General features: G+C 44.9%; 1 protein-coding gene across 1 annotated transcript in view; it reads left to right on the forward strand.

The window, feature by feature from the left end:
- Positions 1-13,802, forward strand: part of chrm3a (cholinergic receptor, muscarinic 3a) — a 78,315-nt gene that overhangs the window by 12,814 nt on the left and 51,699 nt on the right. The window contains exon 2 of the mRNA XM_063191058.1: positions 1,775-1,899. The gene's annotated coding sequence lies outside the window, so the exon portion shown is untranslated. The remainder of the gene's footprint in view (positions 1-1,774; positions 1,900-13,802) is intronic.

The following is a 13,802-nucleotide window of genomic DNA, read 5'->3' on the forward strand; positions in this document are numbered from 1 at the left end:
GAGAGAGAGAGAGAGAGAGAGAGAGAGAGAGAGAGAAAAGAACACTTCTCAACTTCCGAATCTTTGTCAGACAAGGTTTTTTTTGTGCTTCCTTCCCCAGCAGCTCATCTCTTGCAGAGGCCCGCACGACTCATAATAAAAATGAAATATCTCCGGCGGCAAACACGACAGTAGGAGTACGAGGACGGGAGCAGGGGGGAGGAAAAGTCAAACAAGACCAGATAGGGGATCTAGAAATATGCCAGCGCAATATCATCGGAGAAATATGCAAAGATAACATCAGCGTTTTTAGGTGAGCAGCAGCGAGCTCTTCAGTCCAAAACTTGTGCTGTTGCCTGGGGTTTCCTACTTGAGAAATTCCAAACAGCAATGACCCTCCTTTGATTCTGGCCTGTAGCGCCATTAGCGATCCATGTGCATGAGGACATTACAATTAGAATGTTTGAAAAGATTTATATTTAGCTTGGGAACGCGTCATGGGGGGTGCAGCAGGCAAGGTTCATATCCTCTTCTCTGAGATGGGGGGGAGGGGGAGGGGGGAGACAGTAATGAGCTTTGGTAACCTCCCGGTGACTTTGCCCATTCCGTGCCACAGACATGAGGTGGGGGAGGAAGGAGGCGACTGGGGGGCTATATAAGGAAAGCTGGGGGGATTTTCTTTCTGTGTGTGCTGTGTGTGTTGTGTGTGCGTGCGTTCGTGTGTGTGTGTGTGTGTGTGTGTGTGTGTGTGTGCGTGTGCGTGCGTGCGTGCGTGCGTGTGTGTGTGTGTGTGTGTGTGCGTGCGTGCGTGCGTGCGCGCGCGCGTGTGTGCGTGCGTGCGTGCGTGCGTGCGTGCGTGTGTGTGCGTGCGTGTGTGTGCGTGTGTGCACACCTGTATGATGTTCGATTCTTTGTGTGCGTGTGCATGCATATATGTGTATGTGTGTGAATGTGTGTCTGTGTATGTGTGTGTGTGTGTGTGTGCGGGGGGGGGGGAGGAATGTAGTATCATCCTTATATTTGTCAGTGGCTTCATTTGAGTGAGCGGAGCTCCATGGAACCTTTTAGGGTGAACGACTCAGGATAAAACGGCCCAGTCATGCATTTCATGATTATCCCACTCTGCTACCCGGGAATGTTGACATATTCTTGGCCCGTCCTTTTGTTTGTTTTATGAAAACACACGCGAGCACACACACACACACACACACACACACACACACACACACACACACACACACACACACACACACACACACACACACACACACACACACACACACACACACACAAAAGAATCACACACACAAAAGAAACACACACACACACACACACACACACACACACACACACACACACACACACACACACACACACACACACACACACACACACACACACACACACACAAGAATAGAAACAACCCACTAACTGATGATCTGTTATCCTCTTGTTGCGTGTACGATACACATCTATGAATGCACACCAAGAACAAGAAAAATCTTTGGAGATTATATGTATTTCAAGGCGACTACCGCCCGGGAGCAGTGTGGTGGGTGCATAAATTTGCCATATATATAGTACCATTTTATCAGAGAGCCCTCAAAGTGACATTGTGTGTGTGTGTGTGTGTGTCTGTGTGTGTGTGTGTGTCTGTGTGTGTGTCTGTGTCTGTGTCTGTGTCTGTGTGTCTATGTGTGTGTGTGTGTGTGTGTGTGTGTGTCTGTCTGTGTCTGTGTGTCTATGTGTGTGTGTGTCTGTGTGTGTGTGTGTACATGTGGCCCTCTCCTTCCAGGCTCTTAAGACAACCATGAGTCATCGCCGTGACGACCTGCCCTTGCCGTTACAGCATGCAGACACCGACCTGCGCTCCGCTAAGAGGTGACTTTGATACTCTCCACCCCCCACCCAACCCTGATGGTAAGTGTCCCCCACATGGCTGCATGACTGCTCTCCTGCCGACAGCCTTAAACACACAGGTGGGGTGGGAGGCCAGGACAGATAGCTGCCCAGGGCCACTCATAGGGGGTGGACAATCCGGTCAGTTGTCCCGGGCCCAGGAAAAAGGGGAGGGGGCAGAATTGGGACCTCCATCACATTGTATGTATTGAGAGAGGGAGGCCCTTTCAGATTATTTTGTTCCGGTCCCAGTTAAACTGGTCAGTGACCCTGTAGCTGCCGCTAAGCAACAGTGTGTTGTGTGTATCAGTAAGATATGTGACGAGCACATTAAAAAGTTCTGTAAAATCGCAAACGAGTGATAAGGATTTTTATCGGACATTTTGCCAAAGTGAGATAACGTGTTTACCACAGAAGCTGTTTGAAAAAGCCTCCAAGTTGTGCTAACTCTGGCTGAAGTTGTTATTTTCTGTACAACAACATTTAATCGAGTAAGACCTATTTCTATCTTTTATAAGAAAGCTTTGACCTTTGTTTTTTGTTCTTCATTTGAAACGCCATTCTTTTTCCAGTGGCTGTTCCAATTACTGTTTTGATATTTTGAAGTTTGATCATATCAGAAACCTCATTTGACAGGGTGTGGCTATGTTTTCGTTTTGCTGCAGTTGTCAGACACAATTGTCGAGCTATCCTTAGATTTTGATTAAAGTAAAGTCATGTTTTCAAGAGCTTTTCACACATAAAAGAGGGACTTAAACGGCTAAGAAAAATGAAAAAGAACAGCAGTGCACAGGGTATCAAAGAAATACATCTGTACAGTACAAATAGTACAAATAATTCTTTCTGAATCGCAGCTTTGTTGAAATGTTCTAAATGGTTTGTTTTTCCATCGTTTTCCATTTTTCCTCAGGCATCTAATGCCTCAAGCATTACCAGATATTCTTTCAATTCCAGTAACATCAAAAAAGCCCATTTCAGTTATCCCCATTCTTACAAGAACACTGCAGTGGAAAAACACTCAACTGTGGAGAAACATTGCAATAGGTTTAGGGCAAAAGATAAGTAATTTTGTATTGGACAGGGCAGAGACATAGGTAGATTCAACCCTTTCGGCTGTAATCATCCGGATTCCAATTAGCCTTTATTTTCTCTGTCTCTTGGCCAGATTCTGTAGCTGTAATTGTAACTCTGTATCCACAATGGGATTTTTCCATTACTGATCAGCAAGTGCGGGCAGGGAATCAGAGTAAGAGAGCGAAGAGTAGAAAACAGCCAAGACAGGACAGGATTGGAGGCGAAAAAGAACAGAAGGTATCTCAGAGATGGTTTAAGTGTTTGCGTCTGCCGGAGTTTGTGGCATGGCAGCCTCAGATAGCTCAACCTCTCTCCGGCTTAATTGAACGTGGTGGGAATAGAGGAGAGATGTTGTGTGGCGTGGCGGCACATACTTCTGAACACTCACCCCGATTAGCAGCAGCACAAGAAAAGTGCCAGGACCGGCCTAACTGTTGGTGACAGTTTGAATTTTGATCCAATTATCCATTCGCTCTTGCGGGAAACCAATAAAAGAACACAGGAATAGAACGGAAAAAAAACAAAAAACCCAACAACGTGGCCTGCAAAGCAATTTATGGCTGGCGTTTGGCCGTGAGAATATCACTATTGATCTCCATTTGGAGAAGCAGATGCATTATGAGATTTCTCCAGGGCTATGGGCAGGGGTGCTGACAGATGGGGACAAAGGGGACAATGGTCATGGGCCCTGGGAGAGACGGAGCCCAGATTTTGGTCCTCATTACATTGTATTTATTGGGCTGGCGGGGTCTTTCAGGGAACTTTGTCCTGGGCCCAGCCAAAGCTGACGGCGACCCTGGCTATGGAGGTACCATATCAACAGCAGCCAGCACACAGATGCATGGGAATAACTCCACAATTGAAATGGTGAAGATGGGCTGCTCTAGCTGTCTCTGTCTCTGTCTCTGTCTCTGTGTCTGTCTCTGTCTTTGTCTTTGTCTCTGTCTCTCTACCTCTGTCTCTCTCTCTCTCTCTCTCTCTTTCTCGCTATTTCTCTCTCTACCTCTGTCTCTTTGACTCTCTCTCTGTCTCTGTCTCTGTCTCTGTCTCTCTCTCTCTCTCTCTCTCTCTCTCTCTCTCTCTCTCTCTCTCTCTCTCTCTCTCTCTCTCTCTCTCTCTCTGTCTCTGTGTCTGTGTGAGTGTGTGATCTTTAATGCCCTTGCTGTGTGAATGGGGTTAAGAGACGTGACCTCAAGTCACTGGTCCTTTAAAGACACTGAATTGATTCGTATTTCCCCGAGTAGAAATGACTTTTTCCCCTCCCTGAATGTCATGGTTGGTAAACACATTGGGGGAAAATCTTTACAACTTAATTAAGGGGCTGTCTCAGAAGGGGACAGCGAGGGTCTGAACGCAAGACATTTCAAAGCCACCACATGCATACATCATAATCGATCACTTAACACATCAGACGCGTCAGTGGGAGTTCAAAACCTGTGTGTGTGTGTGTGTTTGTGTGTGTGCTTGTGTGTGTGCGTCGGTGTCTGTGTCTGTGTCTGTGTCTGTGTGTCTGTGTGTGTCTGTCTATGCGTCTGTGTCTGTCTGTGCGTGTGTGTGTGCGTGTGCATGTGATTTTGCAAATGTGTGTTGATGTGCATTTGTATGTGCATGTGCACGTATGTATGTGTGTGTGTGTGTGTGTGAGAGAGAGAGAGAGAGAGAGAGAGAGAGAGAGAGAGAGAGAGAGAGAGAGAGAGAGAGAGAGAGAGAGAGAGAGAGAGAGAGAGAGAGAGAGAGAGAGAGAGAGAGAGAGACTATGCACACAGCTAGATATTGATTAAGCATCGTTTGCGTTAATGTGGACTGTTCATCATTCCTTCTTCCTGATCATGGTTATATGGCCATCAGCAGATTTCATTGTAGATTTTTTTTTATGTCTGTAATAATAATAATGTTTCTGATAGATATGTCTTTTCTGGGCATAGTGTCCACCACAGAAATGCAAAAGGACACAGTGGACAGTGCGGCCATATACAGTATATATTGCTGTCTAAGTGTATGAATGTCTTTCTATATTGAAATTGGCTCATCACATTATCTATACATGGGCTATAACACGACATAATTGCAATGCACCATCCAAGCAAGAATCAAAGCAAGTGCAGGATTGGATTCTGGCTCTGTGTGTCTTTTGTGTGATGAAAAAGGACTGAAATTATTGTGTATATTATAGACATACAGTATGTGAAATACCTGAGGGCATGGGCAGTAATGCGATCCGACTCAAACTTGACCCCCTAACCTACATGTAGACAGATCCAAACTGGATTGTCCACATCGTCACGTAACACCTATACTTTCGATTTGTCAAGTCTTACACCTATATCCAGGGGGGTTGTTTCTTTAGTTTGTCAGTATGTAATGTAGCCAGTGTTGCCAGATGTGGCTGACTATTTCCAGCCCAAACGATGCTCAAAAAAACGCCTAGAGTCACGAAAACCCGCCCAATTTGAACCAAATTGTATTGAGTTCTATGGCTATAAATCTACAGGAAAACTTGTCATATGCCCCTTTTCGACCATTTTTACCCGCAGATGGCCATCCCAAGCAGCCCAATTGGGCGGGTAACCGCCCAAGCTGGCAACACTGAATGTAGCACAGGTTGGAGTCGTCAAGGTTACTAGCACTCTGGCATTTCTGGGCTACATTTAGTTGCTTTGACTGAAGCTCTTAGCAGTCATGCCTCAATGCTCTCGCTAAAAGCACTGGTGTGTTTCAAAGTAAGTCATCTGTGGTGCTCTGTCTGTTTTTGTATGTTCATCTTAGTCTGAGGCTAATGTTGACAGTCTTATTAATTGGCTTGTGGAATTAACGCACAGAAGATAGGCTGACCAGGCAGAGGTGACAGGAATGGGAAGATAGGCTGTGAATGAGTAATATGGATGAGAGAGAGAGAGAGAGAAACAGAGAGAGAGACAGAGAGAGAGACAGAGAGAGAGACACCGAGAGAGAGATTGAGAGTGACCAAGAAAGAAAGAGCGCAAGAGAGAAAGAGATGCTAAAGAGCTGTGAATGTGTGATAAGGATGTACAGAGAGAGAGAGAGACCAACAGAGACAGAGAGCATGAAGTAAAGAAAGAAAGAAAGACAGACAGAAAGAATGAAAGAAAGAAAAAGGTGCTTATAGCCAATGAATAGATATCTGTGGGGACGTTTTTTAATTGGCTGCTTGCGAGGGCTGCAGGGAAGCAGCCAGTCACCCAGTCAGGAAAGGCCACCTGATACTCCGTCCTCAGGCATCACAGCACAGATGCTCACAGCGGTTCAACCCCTTTTTTTGTTCTGAAAAAAAAGGATTGAAAGGAAAAAAAGGATTAAAACACTAATTGATAACACAGTTGTGACCATTTCGAAAGGGCCCCGCGTGATTAGAAGCAGGAAATCCAGAGGACAGCTATGTGTGAGAATTAACTACATCCTCAATTAAATTGAGATCTCATTTATATAGCCTACAGTACCTTTCCCCATTTCCCCCACACACTATATCCCTGGTTTGCCGTCAACGCTGATTACACAAGGAAGTGGGGGATTGGGCCCACAGCCATTATCATAATACGATGTGCCCCGCAATTACGCCAGGGAGAAAATAAGCTGTGTGTGTGGCTCCTATCTTCTCAGGCACACATGGCCCCTTGCCTGCTACCTCGTTTCCTTACAAGCGGGAGCTAAAGGGTTAATCGTGACATCTCCCGTCCTATTTACATACGGGCCCTATTCGATGACAAAATTAGTGGAGCGGGGTGTGCCTTTCAGACAGAGTATGTGTGTGTGTGTGACTTTGGCTGTGTCACGCTCATCCAAGGTGAAGTGAAATAGGAATATTTTTTGGTGTGACAATTTTCTTGGCTCTTTTGTTTTCGGCTTAACTGGTGGGGTTCACTGGCTCAGTCAATGGCAAGTGAAAAAGGGTTTAGCTGGAATGATAATTGTGCTTGCCCTACCCTGACCTTTTGGTTATCCGCATGGTTTCCAGAACGTTTCTAGAAGGTTCTCCGGAGCCCTCTTCGCCCCATGAATGAATGGGTCCCGTTCTACTGTGTATCCCCAAAACCAACACAGCCACGAAGCAAGGGCACAGGCCGAATAAAAACAAACACAATAACTTTTTCAATTACTGGAACTATGGGGGTCTCCACTGACAGCATGATATATTGACTTGTGGTTCTGCAAAATTAGATTTAATGAAATCTAGCATACCATCAAGATGGGCTGCAAATACCTTGTGGGACCACCTTGCTGACCTTGCTGAGCGATTAGCTGTGGCCTTGAATACCCCTCGAAAGCCTCCTCTCTTCTCCTCTCCTCTCCTCTCCTCTCCTCTCCTCATCTCCCCTCTCCTCTCCTCTCCTCTACTCTCTCTCCTCTCCTCTCCTCTCCTCTCCTCTCCTCTCCTCTCCTCTCCTCTCCTCTCTCCAGCAGTACTGTGCTGTGCTACTGTGCTACTCTAGAGTCTAGAGGAGGGAGAGAGAGAGAGAAGGTGAGAGAGAGGGGGGGTGGTCTTGGTTTGATGGATTTTTTTGTATTACTGTAAGGCTTGATAACACCAACAGCAGTCTACTCATAGCCGCATGTATAGTATATTCAACAGAGTTGTTGTTGTGTATTGTACTTTGTATCGAATTACCGGTATGTTACTATTACTACCACACACACGCATGCACGCACGCAGTCACGCATGCACACACATGCACACACGCACGCACGCACGCACGCACGCACGCACGCACGCACGCACGCACGCACGCACACACACACACACTTTTTGAATTTTGAAAAACTACACTACGTTGATACAGTAATAGATATCACAAACATTTGTCACGATATCAAGAACATCTGAGATCACTCTGAGGCTCCCTTACACCAACACATCAATACAGCTGACCCATCCCTCTCGGCTGGCCCTTGTGTGGGGCAGCAGTTATTGCTGTTTCAGAGCTGAAAAATAAATCAACGGGGCTGTGGGAGTTTAGAGCCAGTAATCACACGCAATAAAGTACATTTGGCATGTCGTATGGAGGATACGTTTCGCAGTGTTCATTCAACACGTAGAGAGCCGATTTAACATCTTCTAGACCGTAGTTGGTCCCAGATTACTCTCTTCAACGTTGAATTAGGGGGCCAGTAGTCAGCCACAATAAAATGTGTGTGGCATGTTGTTGTGTGAGGATATGGTCTTGGAGATAGGCGGTGTCTGAATTGCCCCCTCCTGCCAAATATGTCTTGTCTTTCATTTATTTGCCCTGTTGCGCAGTGGGGAAGCTGAGCTGAGCGCGAGGCATCTGAAAGGCACTGGGTGACTGATTGTGACGTGAGCCCAGGGGCCAAGCTGTTCATTTCCTCTGAGCACATGCACACAAAGTGCTGACGGCCTTATCTGAAATGACTGATGATGAATTGGAGATCCAGTGCACACTCTCTCATACCTCACATACCTTTATTTTGCCCTCTTCCTATTCTCTCTCTCTCTCTCTGTCTCTCTCCATCTCTCTCTCTCTCTCCCTCTCTCCCTCTCTCTCTCTCTCTCTCTCTCTCTCTCTCTCTCTCTCTCTCTCTCTCTCTCGCTCTCTCTCCTTCTCTCTCTCTCTCGGCACCTACTTCAAGTTTCAAGCCAGCCAGACTTTTGAGGTCATTACAGCATTACAGGATGGTGCAATGTCTGTGAATCAGAGAGAGAGAGAGAGAGAGAGAGAGAGAGAGAGAGAGAGAGAGAGAGAGAGAGAGAGAGAGAGAGAGAGAGAGAGAGAGAGACAGAGACAGAGACCAGGGCAGGATAATTGGGACTTTCTTGGCTCAGGCTTGTCCTGACCTATGCATCCTATACCAGAGTGCTGGAGCTTAGGGTCTTGGCAGAGTGTATGTGGAAGTGGGAAGATGATCAGTGTGTCAGCCTGGACCAGTGGCTAATGGGCCATTGGCATAATAGCAGCCCGGACTGTAGATACTTTGAGTGGCAGCTGCTTTCATCCAACTCCTACTACAGTTTTTTAAGTTTTGTACTCATTGGCCCAAACCTGGACAGCAGCCCTACAGTATGGGTGTTACTGTATGAGTGCCTTTGGCTGGGTCAGCAGTCTGTGTAATCATATTATATCAGGGGTGTCAACCATGAGGCCGGGGGCCGGATGCGGCCCACAAGAGGGTTCAATTCGTCCCCAGACTTGTAGAGAGAGAAAAAAATAAGAATGTCACAAAAAAACTCTACCCCATACAAAGTTGCTGTAGCTGTCTGAGATTCCAGGGTTTCAGTACTTGAGAACAGTGTCATTGCTTGCCATTTACAGTCATTGCTTCTGATACAGTATATCCGCTGTCCACATTGAGATGAGTGATGGCAATGCCATTCTGATATAAACCAGAAATGTGTGATATTTTTCAATTACGTTATTGGCCCGGCCCACTTAGAATAAAATTTGACAGCCCAGTCTCAGGTCTACAAGAGCCACACACACTTTTTCTATGTAGTGGTGGTCCCACAAATTGGGAAATGGGTTGGATTCATGTATGGGTTCACGAATGCAGTTATTACAGTATATGTAGCTAGAGGACACTGTAATGAGCTGTAATTAAAACAATCTTGAATCTTGAAGCCATGGTTGCAGTCCAACATCACCAGCCCCAGATTCATTTCCAGAGAGAAACTACAGAAGTGCCCTACAGCACAAAGATAACTAAATAAGTAGATATATCAAATTGGCTGTGTGTGTGTGTGTGTGTGTGTGTGTGTGTGTGTGTGTGTGTGTGTGTGTGTGTGTGTGTGTGTGTGTGTGTGTGTGTGTGTGTGTGTGTGTGTGTGTGTGTGTGTGTGTGTGTGCGTGTGTGTGTGTGCGTGCGTGCGTGCGTGCGTGCGTGCGTGCGTGCGTGCGTGCGTGTGTGTGTGTGTGTGCGTGTGCGTGTGCGCGCACGTGTATGTGTATTTCTGAACACTTGTCTTCTTTTAAATCCCACTTTGTCAAATTTAATATTTTGCTGTATGTAGGAAGACCCGATAGCCAGTATGGCGAGTGTGATGCAAGAAAAATAGAAATTTTAGTCCTTAACTGAATGCGCACAAGTGGACGGAAATGGAAAAAGAAAGACAGCCACTCTCCACAAGATTCCACAAAGATGTAGCCTATACTGCAGGGGTGCTCAACTAGAAACTGAAAAGGTCCACTCGCCAAATTTCGTATGTTTCCAGGGTCCAAAAAAGTCGCTACGGACCGATGCAGAAAATAGCCTCACTCGCTGGCTGCACTGGCCTCTTGCTCACTCACTGAGTTGTCATAGTGATGATACTTTTATTTGTCATAAGACTGGCTTCGCAGAAATACACCTATAGATTGCATGGCAGCGAAATCTCATGTATAATTTATACATATTAAATACAGATGGATTTTGTCTTGGTCCGGATGAAATTGCGTTTGGGTCCGCATCCGGACCTGGGTCCGCCAGTTGAGCACCCCTGCTATACTGTATAACCTAATTCTCCGCAAAGAAAGAAACAATTTACACAACCTCCAGGACATCAAGCTCTGCCACACTGAGCCCCCTTTTTCTTTGATGGGCATAAGAACAGCATGCATGGGGAAAGCAACTCGATTTCTTGCTCAAATTTCATGTTGTTTTTCCCCTTCATTTCTGATACATCAGGTGCCACGCTGTGACATTGACCTTGTTTTCAACGGTGCGTGTGCTCTTCCCTGTCTGTTGGGAGGCTTCAGATCCTGTGTTGAGGATAATAGTGAAACACAACCCCAGACTTCTGTCAGCTCCTGCTATTGTACACGTACACTTTGATGATGGATTGTTTTCTATCTACGTACACAAGCTGCTCTTCACATATTTTCAGAAAAACAAAGTATTTTCAACACTATTTCACATATTATCTACCAATTTATTCTAATAACTCTCTGGCATGCCGTCATTTTCTTTAACGACATGGAATCAAGGCAGTGTATACCGCGTACACACATTTCTGATTTCATCATTTACCACATTTATCATATGCTCTACTGTATAATGACCTGATCTCTACTGTGTGATGTGTGATTCATCTTCTTGTATCTGCTATATCCATGCATAGTATTTGCTGCGTATTAAAAAAAATATATAATTCATATGGTCCATAATACATAGGCCTATTATTATTATTATTAGTAGTAGTAGTAGTAGTAGTAGTAGTGGTATTAGTAGTAGCAGTAGTAGTGTTAGAAGAAGAATTTTAAAATCATTATTATTATTGCAAATTATTATGTATACTATTTTCATCTACGTATGTATCAGAGAGCAGAATTGCGACATATTAACAGTTATCTAACTGGGCTCCAGCCTTCTGTTTTATGTCAGCCGCATCATTGATTCACGGGGGGCAGCCATGTTGCTGAAGGAGTGTCAGGTCAGGTCTCCATAACTCTGCGGGAACACAACCCAGGTGTGCTACAGGCGGCCCGGCCGCCCAGACCTAGACCTGGGGCAGTGTCTCAGTGAGAAGCTCCTTACGCACAGACTTGGATGACTGCTGCCCTGCACACTCCATTAGCAGAAGCACTGAATGTATCCCTCCCTTCTTCCTCCCGCCTCCCCGTCTCAACCTCCCTCAACCTCCCTCTCATCCTCTCCATTTCCTTATCAGTGCCCTCCGCTCCGCCTGATCCGCTAAGCTAGCCCAGGTAGCCGCGGTGTTTGGCTGATTAGTCTTGTATACCTGCGAGGCTCACTGCTGAGGGCAGATGGAGGCTACAGTAGGATGGGGGTGATGTATATGAAAGAGAAGGGAGGGACTGGGAGGATTCATTCACTGTTGTGACATTATCCTGATTGAGTGTGCACTTCCTCTTAGGCTAAAAGCAGAGCATTCCAGGGCATTAATCATTTAAATTCACCAGGCCGACAGAGATCAAGCTAAAGCATTTTTAGCATGCTTGTGTGATGCACGATGTGTGATAGAGATTCTTCTGTAAGGTAAATCAGTGATCATGTCATCCACATTCTTTATATTTAACTTGTGAAAACACTGTACGTTCATTTATCAGATGAATATTTTCACGTCATGGTCCCCTTCGTCATCTCTTATTGTCGCTGTGTCATACTGTAATATCACTGACAACCCTTGATGCTAACGTAAAAACCTTTCATTTGCAGTGGAACCTCATTTGGGAGAAGATTGGAATTGATGATTCTGGCTTTAATTAGTATAGCCTGTTTTAGTGATCACTTCAGTTCTTTACAGGCTATGCTAATCTATGCCAGAATCAGCAATGCATGTTGGAGCAACTGTTTCACAAGGTCACACACTGGTCTTTTAAATGTTGTTTTTTTTGTGTGTGTGTGGTGTCTCAATGAGCAATTGTATATTTGTATTGCTTTCGTGACATTATGTAACCTCTGTACCCGGGACTCTTATCACAACAGTCCGTTATGCATACACTTGCTGTGATACACGTCAGTTGTGATGTCCCGTCCACAAATCCTTTCATGATGATCTCATGGGAAGCTAAGTCTCCTCTTATCTTTATCCAAGATCAACAACCGCCACACAGAGAAAAGACAAGAGGAGAGCAACATGTGGCGGATGTCTGTGAAAGGTCACGTTGTATCATTCAGCCTATTTCCAGATAGCGCTTCACATGCTCCTCTTCCCAATATTAAGCGCATTTCTTTTACTTCCAGCATGGTGCGTCCTATCAGGTCCAAGATTTTTTTCCCAAATGCCCGAGCTCGGGCAGTATCCTTAGGATGGTCTTTTATCTTCATTTGTCAGGTTTATCTGCAGCCATTTTGTTTTCCAGGAAGAGATGGGAATGTCAGGGTCGTAATGCATGGCACAGGTATATATTCCTTCGCTGTTCGAGGGGCTCTCTCTCTATTAACCTGGGTGGTCAAAGGTTACGACGCTTGTATGTAACCCGTGGAAAAGTAATTTAACAGCGCGGTGGCTCCATGACAACATTATTATCCACGTACAAGCTATTTCCAGGCGACCTATTTGGAGAGGAGAAAACCAAACATAACACCGGCGTCTTCCCTAACCTAGCCGGAAATCACTGGAGAAACTCCTTCTCGAAGATGAGTAATTCTTAGCCTTGGAGTACTTTTCCAGTTTTAACATTCCCCAAGAATATTCTCCACTTTTAAGACTTTGTTGAACACAAACATTGCAGTGACTTGTAAACAATAGTCTACACAGAACATGGAGGACAACAATAGGTTCTCTTTTAAAATCTACAAAAGATGATGATAAAACCATAACCATTCATTCACTTGAAGAAACTTCATGCTGGGCCGTTGTCAGTCTTTTGTAAGTCAGTCTTTTGAAAGTGTTTTGTAATATTTTCCAGTTATAGGAATTTAAATGTTGAACACAGGTTCAGTTCACAAACACCAAGTAGGCCTACCAGTAACACAACAGTGATAATGGTATGTACATAATACTTCAGTAACTTTGGAGGTCTTGAAAAAGTTAAAGTCATTAAACAATAATCCCTTGAGGCTTGGGCCTACATATACACACATTCAGCAAATGCTGGAAGTGGTTTTCTATGGACCACATGTGAATATTGTCAGGATGGTGATGGAGCTCTGGATGACTAAGAACATGCAAAGAAAAAAAGCAAAGAACTAAAAGGACTAAAAAAAAGGGGACTGTAAACATCTGTGACTTAAGCTCATTGTAAACTGTATTTTAAAGCTGAATTTATTGATTTTGAATGTTCCAAAGCAAGAGATAATTTGTAAAAGATGAAAAGATAACCCCTTGATTGTTTACTGTACCTCATGTCTTTCCTGTTTTTTTTTAATCTTTCCCCGGATTTATTTTCACTGGTTATACGTTACTTCATCCACATCCTCCAGCCATAATCTGAGCCATA

This window comes from Engraulis encrasicolus, chromosome 24, assembly GCF_034702125.1.
Source record: "Engraulis encrasicolus isolate BLACKSEA-1 chromosome 24, IST_EnEncr_1.0, whole genome shotgun sequence".
Taxonomy (NCBI): Eukaryota; Metazoa; Chordata; class Actinopteri; order Clupeiformes; family Engraulidae; genus Engraulis; species Engraulis encrasicolus.